This window comes from Halichoerus grypus, chromosome 6, assembly GCF_964656455.1.
Source record: "Halichoerus grypus chromosome 6, mHalGry1.hap1.1, whole genome shotgun sequence".
Taxonomy (NCBI): domain Eukaryota; kingdom Metazoa; phylum Chordata; class Mammalia; order Carnivora; family Phocidae; genus Halichoerus; species Halichoerus grypus.
Window position 1 is genome coordinate 152668285 of NC_135717.1, and position 13011 is coordinate 152681295.

The 13011-nt window shown below is 42.5% G+C and overlaps 1 protein-coding gene and 1 pseudogene across 2 annotated transcripts in view; one reads left to right on the forward strand and one right to left on the reverse strand.

Moving 5' to 3' along the window:
* Window positions 1–13011, forward strand: part of CRADD (CARD and death domain containing adaptor protein) — a 184398-nt gene that overhangs the window by 122104 nt on the left and 49283 nt on the right. The gene's annotated exons all lie outside the window — the stretch shown is intronic.
* LOC118524307 (clusterin-associated protein 1 pseudogene) lies at window positions 3957–5018 on the reverse strand (annotated as a pseudogene).

The following is a 13011-nucleotide window of genomic DNA, read 5'->3' on the forward strand; positions in this document are numbered from 1 at the left end:
TGTCTGGGATTTGCTTCAAAATAACCCTGTGGGTGGGGAGTTGGGAATGAGTGGGGGAATGGGTGAAAGATGCGGGGTGAGGAGGTGAGAATTGTTTGACACCAGGGATTCATTATACTATTTCCTCTTCTTTCTGTATCTTTGAAAATGAAGTTAACAACAACAGCAACAACAAAAATCCTTCCTTGACCCCTAGGCTCCCTACTTCATTTTTCTGCTCTCCTTCATTACAGAACTTCTAGAAAGAACTCTTTGTGTCCCCATTTCTATTCTTCATCCTCCACCCTGTTCAGCCCACTTCATTAGGCTTTCATCCCCACCAGTCCACTGATAGTGCCTCTGTCAAGGGCACCACTCACCCCCGTCTTGCCATATGTGATGGTTTATGACAGTCAATTCTTTTTTCTCATGTTACTTTTAACAACATTTGATATAATCGGTTACTTTTTTTTTTATGGAATATTTTCTTTTCTTGGCTGATGTCAAGCCGTATTTTCTTGTTTTTTTCCACACCTCACTGATGTTCCTTCTCCTCCTGACCTCTGGCTATTAGAAAGCCTCTAACACCTGATCTTTGGACTTCTCTATACTCTTTTTCTGGGTAATCTCCGTGGGTCCTATTGCTTTATATATCTTCTGTTTGCTAACTGACATTTTTCACCCTGACTTCCAGACTTGAATGTCTGAGAGGCAGCTCAAAGTTAATGCACCCAAATTAGAATTCTTCATCTCACTCCTGCTTTCTCCATCAGGCCAGCCCCTCCTCGTTATCCCCCTCTCAGTAAGTAACCCCATTATATACACCCCACTGCTTGAGCCCCAAACCTAAGCATCAGACTCAGTTGCTCTTTTCCCCTCATCTCCCACAGCCAATCTATCGTATCCTCTACTGAAAGACCTCCACAGTTACCCACATCCATCTATTTCTCTCATCTTTTCTGACACCGCTCTAGTCCAAAGCTCTGACATCTCCCACTGGACTCCCATATTGCCCCCTGACTGACCTGTCTTTCTGCTTCTGTACTCACCCCCACAGTCTGCCAAAGGTAGCAGCCAGAGCAGTCTTTTAAAACATAAATGTCACTCCCCTACTTAAAATCCTCCATTGGCTTCCCATTGCACTTAGAAGAAAATACAAAGTCCTTCATGATGTAGCTCCTGCCTAGATCTGTCCCTTATCTCCTACCCCTTTCCCATGGCTCACTAACGCAGTCACACTGGTCCCCATTTTGTTCTTCAGATATACCAAGTGGGTGTCGAACCTCAAGGTCTTTGTAGTTCTCTTCTCTCTTGTTGGTACACAAATCACTTTATAAGGCTGGTGTCCTCTCATTACTTCGGGTCAGCTCAGTAAGAGCTGAGAGAGCTTTTCCCTAACTCCCCTAGCCAAAGTGCCCACATAATCTGGGGTTATACTCCTGCCCACAGCCTGTTTTCTTTGAATTTATAGAAAAGCATGCATGTGCTTGTGTGTTTGTTTATTTATTTTTTTTTGCCCGTAGTCTGTAAACTCCAGAAGAGCAGATTCCTTGTCTGTTTTGTTGTGCTGTCTCCCCAGTAGCTAGAACAGTACCTGGAACATAGAGGAGGCTAATACTTACTGAGTGAAGGAACACACGAATGACTTTTGTTTCTGATGCAGGATCGAAGAACTTTGCTCCCAAGGACTAATCTGTGCAGTCTACCCCCATACTTCTTCACCCATCCTCTGTCCCCTGCTCATTTGGACTCTGTGCCTGTGTACTATGTAAAAGCTTGTTCAACATTTTTAAACAGGTTAAAGACATATTGTACTTCGGGTTCTTTGTCATTTCCAGTAGTCAGATTCTGTCAGGGGCCCCATCCACAGGGGTCTTGTCCAATTTCCCAATTTCTCAGAAAGACAGTAATATTTCATAGTTGCTTGCATGTCCTCTTTTCCAGTAGTATTTGAACTTCACACCCTTCATCTGCAGAGCTGGAACCCTTTCTGGTCTGAGCAAAGAGCAACTGAGATCCACCAGCTCCATTCACTCTTTGATCTAAGACACTCTTGTTTCTTCTTATCTTTCTTTGCTTGTCTTTACTTGTCAATTTTCTCCTTCCTTTCCTTTCCCTCTAGTTTTCTTTTCATGTAGCAAACAACTCATAAATTTCTAGTTTAGTAAATCAACTGCTAGAAAGGCCCTTTCCCAGTTTTATTTATGTAACTAAAAACTATGCTTAAATCTTAATTTTAATGTGATAATTGAATAGCCTTCCAGAAAATAGCTAGGGCAAATGCGTTGTTATCAATTTGACTCTTAGGCTGGGATAGGCCAGGGCTCAAAAGTGAAATCCTTTGTCGTGTCTCGGAGTAGGTTAGTACTTTGAGAATCTTCTAGAAGGGGGTAAGTTGGAATCACCAAATTTTATCTATTTATCTAATGGGTGTAATAATAGCTATGTGTGTCTCTACCTGATAAAAAGCTTGGGTAAGCTTGTTTTCAAGGACTTTTGGGTTCTTTCTTGGAGAATTATATCTTAAGGAAAAGTTGAGAGAAAACTAGGCTATTGGGATTTTCTTGTCTGCCATAGCTAATAGTTTTGTTACTCATATTCTTTCGCATGTAGATAGAAGTCTGTTCTTTTTGCCAAGATCATTCTTTATGAACTACCATATAAGTCATCTGAATAATACTTATTATACTTTCTAAGTATTAAGTATTTACTTGTAGATCAGTGAAAAGATTTCTGGGGCTTGACCTTTTCTTGTCAAGGGTATACTTTTTCTAAGGCGTTTTTTTACTTGCAGCCCCTGCTTCCCAAGGTCTTAGGGTTAATGGGTCTCTTTGACGTTAATAATTTTCATTTTGCTGGTTCTTACCCCTTCTGCCCTAATAGAGCTCTGGTCCTTTGCAAATCTCTTTCCCCTTTGGCATGTCTCACATGCTTACGAGCAGCTTCGGCCCGAGGTCACGTGACATACTCTGGTACCACCTCTGCCATTTGCACTGGCCACTGCTGGATCTGTTTGGCACTCTTGCTGCTTCCGCTGGGATCAGCCCTCTTCATACATATAAATGTTAGTAGGCGCTGGGAAAAATGGAAATGCTATTATCTGAATAGCTGGCATCAGAATTTGCTTTATGAAGGTAATAATCTTGGGGAAAACACCTTGACGAATGCTTGAGGAAGACTGTGAGGCCCCAAAGGCCTGGATGGTGGCAGAACTACTCTGCATGAAGTCAAGTCATTTATTGATTGTTCAGAGAGTAAGAGGTCTATGTGCCAGAACAAAAGAGAGGGGAGGGTGGAGGAGGGACAGGGTACCAGCTAGGTGCACAAGATTGTGGGGAGGAGCCTGGTGGCACTGTTCCCTGTGGTCCTCCGACTTCTGTGTGCAGTCAGCTCTGCTGGTACATGTGCAGCACGGAGTGGATTTCAGTAGGTGAACCTGGAGATGCAGCCGTTCACATCTCAGTCAGTGTAGGGCAGCGTGGACACCACACTCCTGCAATCGGGAGCCCAGGAAGGAAGGGAGGCCCTGAGAACATAATCTCACCAAAATGTGGAGAAGGGCTTTTGGTTTCCAGAGGCGATAGAGTTGGTGGAGGGTTGAGCCGATTTTCCGTACAACTTGAAGGACAGTGAGAGCCCCAGCTAACACATGAGTTCCATCTGGAGGGTACCTGGAATAATTCTGTCAGAAGAATTTTCATACCACTGCCACGGTCGCTCAGCTGCTAAAATTGTATTTTATGTGTGCTTGGTGTGTTTACATATCTGGAATTCTTTTTTTGGGGGGGGCTTGCTTCAGTTCTTATTGAAGCTCTGTGGAATAACACAGAGGAGGCTAAAGAATAACTAGGTGTTGCTTCATTAACAAGTCCAACTAGTTTAGTGAACAAAATAGGTTTCCTTCCTAACCTTCCAACTTCCTGTTTACCTATATAGATCTGAGGGATTTAATCAGACTGGTCCCTTGGGCAAGAGGGTCAGAAGTCATTGTTGCTCTCATCCAGGGACTCAGGCTTCCAGACCCTTCGACTGGGCTTAGCTGGTGAGAGAACAATGCTCTCATCTTCCAAATCATCGTCTTCTTCATCACCCTCCATGTCAATCTCACTGTCCTCGGAGTCCTCGTCGTCATACTGCTTTTGCAACTCCTCCTCGATCTTCTCATATTCATCCATAAAGGCTGGCCTGACACTCTGCAGAGTCTGGAGCTGCTTCTGATTTCGTTCCAGTTCTAATTTCCTCTTCTCGATTTTGGCTTCTAAATTAGCTTCATCAGAGGCCATGTTATTGAGCAGATCTTTAGTCTTCCTGCACCTGCACCAAAATATCTTTAATTGCAATTCTCATCACTTTTGCAGTCTCATTTATTTCCAGAGGTCTGGCAATTGCTTCTGATCTCAGTTCCATCAACTCTACCTCCTTGCCCAGCAGGTCATATAGAGATGCTCCTTTGGAGGTGATTTCAGAAGCAAGCTGCCCGGCTGCTTTCAAATCTGCAATCTTTGAGCCAAGATCAAACTTGAATTTGCTGATGTCCTCCTCTCCTATCTTAGAGCCCTCCATCCCTTTGGTCTTCATGGTGTTATAAAGGACAGAGGTGATCTTCAAAAGCTCTTTCACTGCATACCCATCTGCCTGATAAAGCTTCTTAGTATTGAGTTTTATATGTGCCTTGATGGCCAGGAACTGGGCAATTGCCTTAATGAAGAAAACTCCGTCTTGTTCAGTCTCAACATCGGAAGGGATGTTGGTCTGAGGTTCATAGCGTTTCACAAGCCAAAGCAGCACTTCAGACACAAGTCCAAAATTTGGTGTGCAGAAGTTTTCCATAGAGATATGGCGAGGGTATCCCAAGGCTCTCATCATCTCTGTAAAATTGCAGAGGTCATGGAAAGACATCGTGCTCTTGGTCCCCTGCAGCCCGGCGTCTGGGCCGCTCGCCCCTCAGCGCTCATCTACATATCTGGAATTCTATTAAACATGTTTTCATTGCACAAAGGATACTATAACGTATGACTGTGTAGACATTAAACGACATTAAAAACCAAGACAAAGGTACACACGCAGCCAAACGCGTGTGGAACGTGTAGAATGTGTAGAACGTGTAGACAGGCGGCCAGGGTGGAGCTGTGTGAGGAAACGTCCAGCAGGAGGCGGCTGCTGTGTCCAAGCAGCTTCACAGTGGAGCGCACAGTTTCCGCACCTTGGGAATCGGCTGTTTTTGTTTTTCCAGTCCAGTTGCATCTTCCAGGCGTTGGCTAATTGATTAAGGGGAACCAGTAAAGTTTTGCTCAAGGCCAGAAACAGTCTCTTTCCACATCGCTGAGGCCTCAGTTGGAGCATCGCCCCCTCACCTCCCTCTCCAAGCTTCCCCGAGGCTCCCCCTGCTACACTCTCTTGCTCTCTCCTCTCCACTTTGTACACGCCTCGGTTTCTACGCTTGGCACATTATTTGTAACTGGTCATATGTATTTTTCTTTGTTTCCCAGGAGATGATACCTTTCTTGAAGGCAGGAAACTGTGTCTTGTCTGTGTTTGGTGGCTCCCCACCAATATTTGCTGAATGAATGTTGGGGACATGAGTAAAGGTATACTAGAAGCAGAAGTGTTTTTATTTATTTATTTATTTATTTATTTATTTATTTATTTATTTATTGAGAGAGAGTGCACACGCACACACACGAATGGGATGGGGAAGGGGCAGAGGGAGCCCAATACAGGGCTGGATCCCACCACCCTGAGATTGTGACCTGAGCCAAAATTGAGAGTCAGACGCTTAACTGACTGAGCCACCCAGCTGCCCCTGAAGTGTTTTTATTTTTTTGTGTTTTCCCAGGTATGGAGGGTAAGTGAAGAGGCAGAATGAGAAATAAGATCAGTGGTGCTAATAAAGAAACTGAGACACAGAGAAGTCAAGTGACTTGCTCAAAGTCACACAGCTAGTAGGTGGCAGTTGGGATCCAAACTCCGCAGTCTGGGCTTTTAACAGTTATTCTTTTTCTCTAAGGTTGGAAGACAGTGAGAGAGTTCAGATCCCAGACATGTGAAATCTGCCAGGTCACAGATTTACTGTACTATTGCTGTATTATTGTAATGACTATTACTGTAATAGTAATTTACTATTACTGTAATATTGCTAAAGAGTTACACTGAACATGTAACCGATTCCTTTCGCAAGCCCATCCCCTCCAGATGCAACCCTGCTGAACTCTCAGATAGCTGGGACAGGCGAGTCCCAGGAAGGCAGGGCAAGGAATGCTGCAGAATTTCTCTCTGCGGTCCTGGGCAAACCTGTCCACGTCAGCCACCAGCTCCCTCCAAGTCTGGTAACCTGGCCCTCTAGGCATGGGCCCATCCCTCCTATAGCCTGTAGAAGAGAAAGGGATTCCAGACACAGCGTTCTGAGCAAATAGGGTGAGGGACAGGGAGGGGGGCATGTATTTCTACCTGTGTTCGGTATCCTTATCTTAGTATGAGGGACTTGAACTACATTATTCTTCGTCAAATTGGGGTCTAAGGACCCAGGGGATCTAAAAGTCCTATGATAACTAGGTATTTTTATTTAAACATTAACCAAAAAATTAATATTGCCTTGCTTGGGATCATTTCTAATGGACCCCCTGCCTCTTGATTTCAGTTTCTCAAGTTGTGTTGGTCACCGTGACTTTGATGGGAGCAAGTATCAGTCAGCTATATAGCATCAGCCTTCTTGAAATACATGTTATAGCCCAGCACACACAGCCATGTGAATATATATGCAGCCAAACGCTTCCTGAAATGTCATTTACCCTTTCTACCCAGGAAATCCCCTGCTGTTCCTCCACCTCCCCAGCTAGTCATGACCACTTCAGTGAGAGGGGTCACAGCATTGAACAGTGATGAGCAGGTCAAGGCTGCTATGTTCTTTTGCAGTGGAAATTTTTGACTGAAAGACATTTTACAGGATAAATCTTCAGTTTCTTCAGTTACTTAATCAATTGAGTCTTTCACTTGAGATCGTGCGAACAAAATAAAGGTATGAAATAATGACTGTTTTGTTCTGGATTACTGAGAAAAATACTCAGGTGGTTTAATCCGTGGGTCAGAATTACACACCAAGAAAAGGCCAAAGCAGAGTCTCTGTGCAGCGGGCCCATAAGCAGCTGCATCAAAACAGCCCGTGCCACAGCATTCCGGGCCGTGTTTATGATCCCGTCCTTGCATATACCAGCTTACCGTCCTTGCATATACCAGCTTACCACAATTCATCAGCAGAAAATGCGGTAACCAGGAGATGGTTCTTTTGTCATGAAACTTACAATCTTTGTTTCATTTATTTGGGGACACACTATTAAAATCCATATATCATTTAACTTGTACAATTTCACACATTCTAGTTTTGGGTGATTTTATTCTGGGGGTGGTGGTTAGTATGTTTTTCCTTCCCCTGTATTTCCTGTAAGCTGAGTAGCTGGATTGAGAGACTTGATTAGATTTAGGGCAAATATTTCAGGCAAATATTTCAGTACCTTCATAGGTGATACTGTATGCTCTCAAGTGTAGCACAGCAAGAGGTGCAGAAAGCTTGGCAGTCCCATTTGTAATGTGTGGAAGCTACCTGTCCATCCTGTTTGCCCGCCCGGTACTGTTTGTGAGCAAGAAAAGAAATATCTACTGTATTTGAATCAACTTAATAAATACAGTTTCTCTCTTAAAGCCATTCCACACCCACCTTTTGGCACTAAGCATCTAAAACCATCCAAAGAGCTGTAAGTACCTTGCCTCGCCAATAAGCTGTTAACAAGTCTTAACTGAGGAGATCTGTCTCCCCTGGCATTCTGAGAAACAGAATTCTCAAATTACTTCCAGCTGAAATGGAAAATAAACAAAACAAAAGCTCATCTGTGGTTGGCATAATAATGCCCCCCCCCCCGCCCCCAGTGTACACATCTTAACTGCGGAACCTGGGGTTATGTACTTTATATGGCAAAAGGGACTTCGATTAAGGGTACTGATTTTGAGATGAAGGAATTATCCTGGATTATCTAGATGGACCCAGTCTAATCACATGAAAAAGATGGCAAAGGGAGGCAGAAGAGTGGGTTGGAAAGATGTGACTGGGAGGATTTGATCTGCTGTTGCAGTCTTTGAAGGTGGAGGAAGGGGCCATGAGTCCAGGAATGTGGGCAGTCTCTAGAAGCTGGAAGAGGCAAGGGAATGGAATTTCTCCCAGAGATTCCAAAGAACACAGCCTAGCTGATGCCTTGGTTTTTAGCTCAGTGAGACTTATGTTGGTCTTCTGACCTACATAATTGTAAGATAATAAACCATAAGATAAATAAATGTTGTTCTAAATCATGAAGTTTGTGGCCATTTGCTATGGCAACAATAGAATACCCATACCAAAAAACACTTAAGTTTTTATATCTATCTATCTATCTATCTATCTATCTATCTATCTATCTATCCATCCATCCATCCACCCATCCTTCCATCTATCTATCTATCTCTGTACAATAGATACACTTAAAGGTCCTTAATGCCTAGTATTTATCTCTAGAAACTTGGGTGCTTAGTGAATGCATTTGGACAAGAGTGACGTCAATGAGGATATTCCTCAGTAGCTGAAATATATTCAGGCTGGTGAAATAATGCCAGACATTCAAGGGAAAATGCAAACATTTAGTCAGTCCTATGTGTGACTCCAAATATCTGGATGTTGGAATTGTATAGCCAGGTGTAGACCAGCTACAGCTGAGGGGAACTTTTTAGTTTTCATCTGGATATCTGGCAAGCACTGACACATCCAGACTATGAGATCTGGCTGGAACTGATGTAGTTCCCGTGTGGCAGGAGAACAATGAAATGTGGCCCTGGAGGTCTGCTAGACTTGTGGTACTTTCATCAGGACAAGCCACTGAATGTTGTGGTCAGGCCCTTGGGCAAGCGACAACACCATTGAGATTTTCTTTCCTTCTAAATCACCACCCCTCCTCTACTGTTGAAATGTGGCTAGCTGCTTCATCTCTCAATTAGGGTGTCACCCTTCTAAGTCACACCAAGCAAAACAGTAGGAAAATAAAACCTCATGGCTGGGCTGAGGGGAGGGGGGAATGGGAGGAGAGGGAGGAAACACACAACTAGGAACCAAAAGCTGAATGAAAGAATCATAGGTTTGGATCTTGTCTTCTTTCGGCCATAGATTCAGTTTTGACCTTGCTTTAACCTCTTTTTTTTTTTAAGATTTTATTTATTTTTGAGATAGCATGAGCGGGGGAGAGGGGCAGAGGGAGAGGGAGAAGCAGGCTCTGCACTGAGCAGGGAGCCCGATGTGGGGCTCGATCCCAGGACCCTGGGATCATGACCTGGGCTGAAGGCAGACGCTTAACCAACTGAGCCATCTAGGCGCCCTGCTTTAACCTCCTTGATCCTTAACTTCCCAGAACTCTGAAAGGTGATTAATAATAGCAGCCACACAGAGGTGGGGAGAACTAATAAATGGTAGCTAAGGATGATGAGTAAGTCAAATATAACAGCTACTGCTTTTAAGATTTCTCAGAATATTTGCTTTTGTTTTAAGGATTGTGATGAGTTCAAGAAGTCATCTCTGAGTTGGGTACCAGTTATCTTTTTGTGCTAAAGATTCTTTTTTTTTTTTTTAAAGATTTTATTTATTTATTTGAGAGAGAGAATGAGAGAGAGAGAGCACATGAGGGGGGGAGGGTTAGAGGGAGAAGCAGACTCCTTGCTGAGCAGGGAGCCCGATGCGGGACTCAATCCTGGGACTCCAGGATCATGACCTGAGCCGAAGGCAGTCGCTTAACCAACTGAGCCACCCAGGCGCCCTGTGCTAAAGATTCTTAAAAATGCAGGAATTTCCTTGCCAGAGCTGTAAAGCAATTCTGAAGATCAAATCATGTCTTCTTGGTGCATAGGAATTTGAGGTTTGTCTCTCTTACCATACATGGAATCCTGTGATACAGGTATCAGCTTTATACTGAAGTCGATTGGGGCCCAAAAGATCTTTCTAAGTAATTTTTTTTTCTTAACAAATATGTGATGTAACTGAAGTAACAAGAAATGGGAAATTATTTTGAAGGGGTATATATAGTTTAAATCATTTTATTTTTATTAAAATTTTTAATAAATTATTTTAATAAATTTCTATTTATTAAAAAGATTTTACATGACTTTATAGTCAATCCCCCCCCCTTTTTTTTTGAGCTAGTTCTCAGAGCCTGTTTGCGGAACACAATATTCTCCTCCCCAATACATTGAGTCAATCAGCGGAAAGGAACAACACAGTATTGTGTGTGTGTGTGTGTGTGTGTGTGTGTGTGTGTAAATAAAACAAAACTAACAGCTAACTAATGTAGGAAAACCCCCCACAAATTCCCTGAAGAAATATATTAGCAAGACTGCTAGAAATCCACATTAATTTGTTACGTGAAATTAGGACATTGAAACCATATCCACCTGCTCGCTGCTTCTTGGCCACAGAACAGTGTGTAGCAAGTGCCTTTATGATGATATGACTGCCAGAGGGAAAGAGAACATGGGTAATATTAACGCTGCAAAATACTCAGTTCCTTCAGAAATTACCCAGAAATGCTTGGTTGGACAAAGTACAGTAAGCCCCTGAAGGATGCTGTGGTTTCTTTGGCCTGATAAAGGAAAGAACACTGTGTGCATGAGTTACTGTCTTCTTAGACATTGGCAATGGCAGCATGCTTGGTAGTGAGCTGATTAGGTATTTCAACATATTTTCTTGCCTTGGGAAATTTTCCAGGTACACCTCTGTTTTCTTTCAGCTGCCAAAAATGTCAGTTACCATCAGACAGGTGTAGCTGGCCTTTTTAAAAAACAAAAGAGGTGGACTGACACACTGTCATTCTTTGTCTTCTGGTGGTTTGAACACTAATAAAGTGCCTTCTACCCACTGGATGAGCCACTTCTGCTTCTCTTCTGCTCCCCCACTCCACCCCTTGCCCATTCTTGCTGAGAAATGCTGTGAATGCAAAGCAGAGTAGTTGCTTTATCCCAGGGTATGACATGTAATGTTTATAAAAGATCAAGGTCAGACTTTTGGATTGCTGACAGTTTCACCATGCAGGCCAGGTCATTTTTTAAATAGTGGTTACTGCCTGAAGATAGTCATCTGACACTCTCTCCTGTCATAAATGATATGTATAATAAGAAATATTTAGCTGAGTGCTGGAAGTCAGAGAAGGATACTGTCTATGTGTCAGAAACATGAAGGAGTTTCTAATAGATGTAGTACAGCTGCTTCCAGAGAATTCATTTCCAACTCAACTTAACAAAATGGAAGTATTGCCTTGAGAGAAGTCAGTGGTCTTCTAACTTCTTTGCTGGATAACCCCTACAAGGATTTTTTTTTTTTTAAACAGTGTACTTTCTTGAGTTTTTAACTTGACATCTAAATGTTTTCATCATTTTTTAGAATAGAAAGTAGAAAACATTACACATTTCATAAGTTGAAAGAAGGTGAAGATTGATCATGCATGGAATAAATTATTTCATGACATGATTTGATAAAATAGGCTTTAATGGCCTCACTGAGTAACATATTAAAACTTAAATGAATCAATAAAAAAATATTTGTAGATTGTACCCAACACATCTGGTGGGTCCAGATTTTTTTTTTTTAACATTGCAGTTACTTTAAAATAATCCACATCACCGCTGTTTTACTTTATTGTTTATTCAGAACTTCCCAACACTGGCCAAGCTGACCTCTACAGACCTGTTTAGAGAACAGAGAGAAACAGAAAAGCCTGAAGTTTCCCCATACCAATATTTGGAATCATCTAGGGCAGCTCACCATAGTGAGATTTGAGATATATGAATAGTATGACTTTCTTTTGTAGAGTGGAAGAAAAAATGTTGTCACTGCTGAAAAGCTGGCAGGCAGTTTTAGAAGAGAGTACATATGGAAGCTGAAGATACAGGAACTCATTTCCATAAAACTATCCCTTTGGAAAGTCCATTTGAAGAATGCTGGAATAGAGGCTGCTGGGATTTGTCATGGACCTGATGTAGTCTATGTGTAGTAAGAGGAATATAGAAGGGGCAGATAAGGCAGACTGTGGGAAAAAATAGGGATGCTCCATTTAGATCCGTTTTTTTTTTTTTAAGATTTTATTTATTTATTTGAGGGAGAGGATGAGAGAGAGAGCATGAGAAGGGGGAGGGTCAGAGGGAGAAGCAGACTTCCTGCTGAGCAGGGAGCCCGATGCAGGACTCGATCCCAAGGCTCCAGGATCATGACCTGAGTCGAAGGCAGTTGATTAACCAACTGAGCCCCCCAGGCACCCCATTTAGATCCGTTTTAATGCTGTGGGTCAGGTCCATTTGAGGGTGTGCTAAGCTCATTCTGGGTATAGGCAGTTACCTCCAACAAAAGGTGACAGAAGAGGTGGAGGAGCTTCTCCCAAAGTAGCAAGCTAGATTACTCATGACCTCAGCCCCGTACACTCGTTCAGGCTGCTAGATGTAACTTTATGATCTGAGGCATTTATTGAGTATCTACTGCATGCTAAGCATTGTCTTAGGTACCAGAGATACTTTGGTAATGAAGGCAGATAAAGTTTTGTAGCTTTGTGAAGATGGGGAGCAGGGGTAGGAGAGACAAGAGAAATAAATCTATGGGAACATGTGAGATAGAGATAACGCCATGACAAAAATCACCTGTGTGATATGACTGGAATAGTGACTCTAACTTGGTTGTTCAGAAATGGCTTCTCAGAGGAAATGGTGTTTAAGATGAGACCTAAAGTCATCCACATAAAAATCAATTAGTACATCTAAAATCAGCAAATATTTATTGGGTGCCACTATATGCCACACAGGTTTAGGTACTTGGTTTATATTGGAAAACAGGCAAAGATCTTTTATTCTTATATTCTATTCTACCCTGGGTAGGAGGGAGACACACAATAAACAATAAATATTATAAATCAGTACATTGTATGGTATGTTAGAAGGTGGTGAGTATTCTACAAAAACAAAAGGTATAGAACAGTGTAGGGAAAA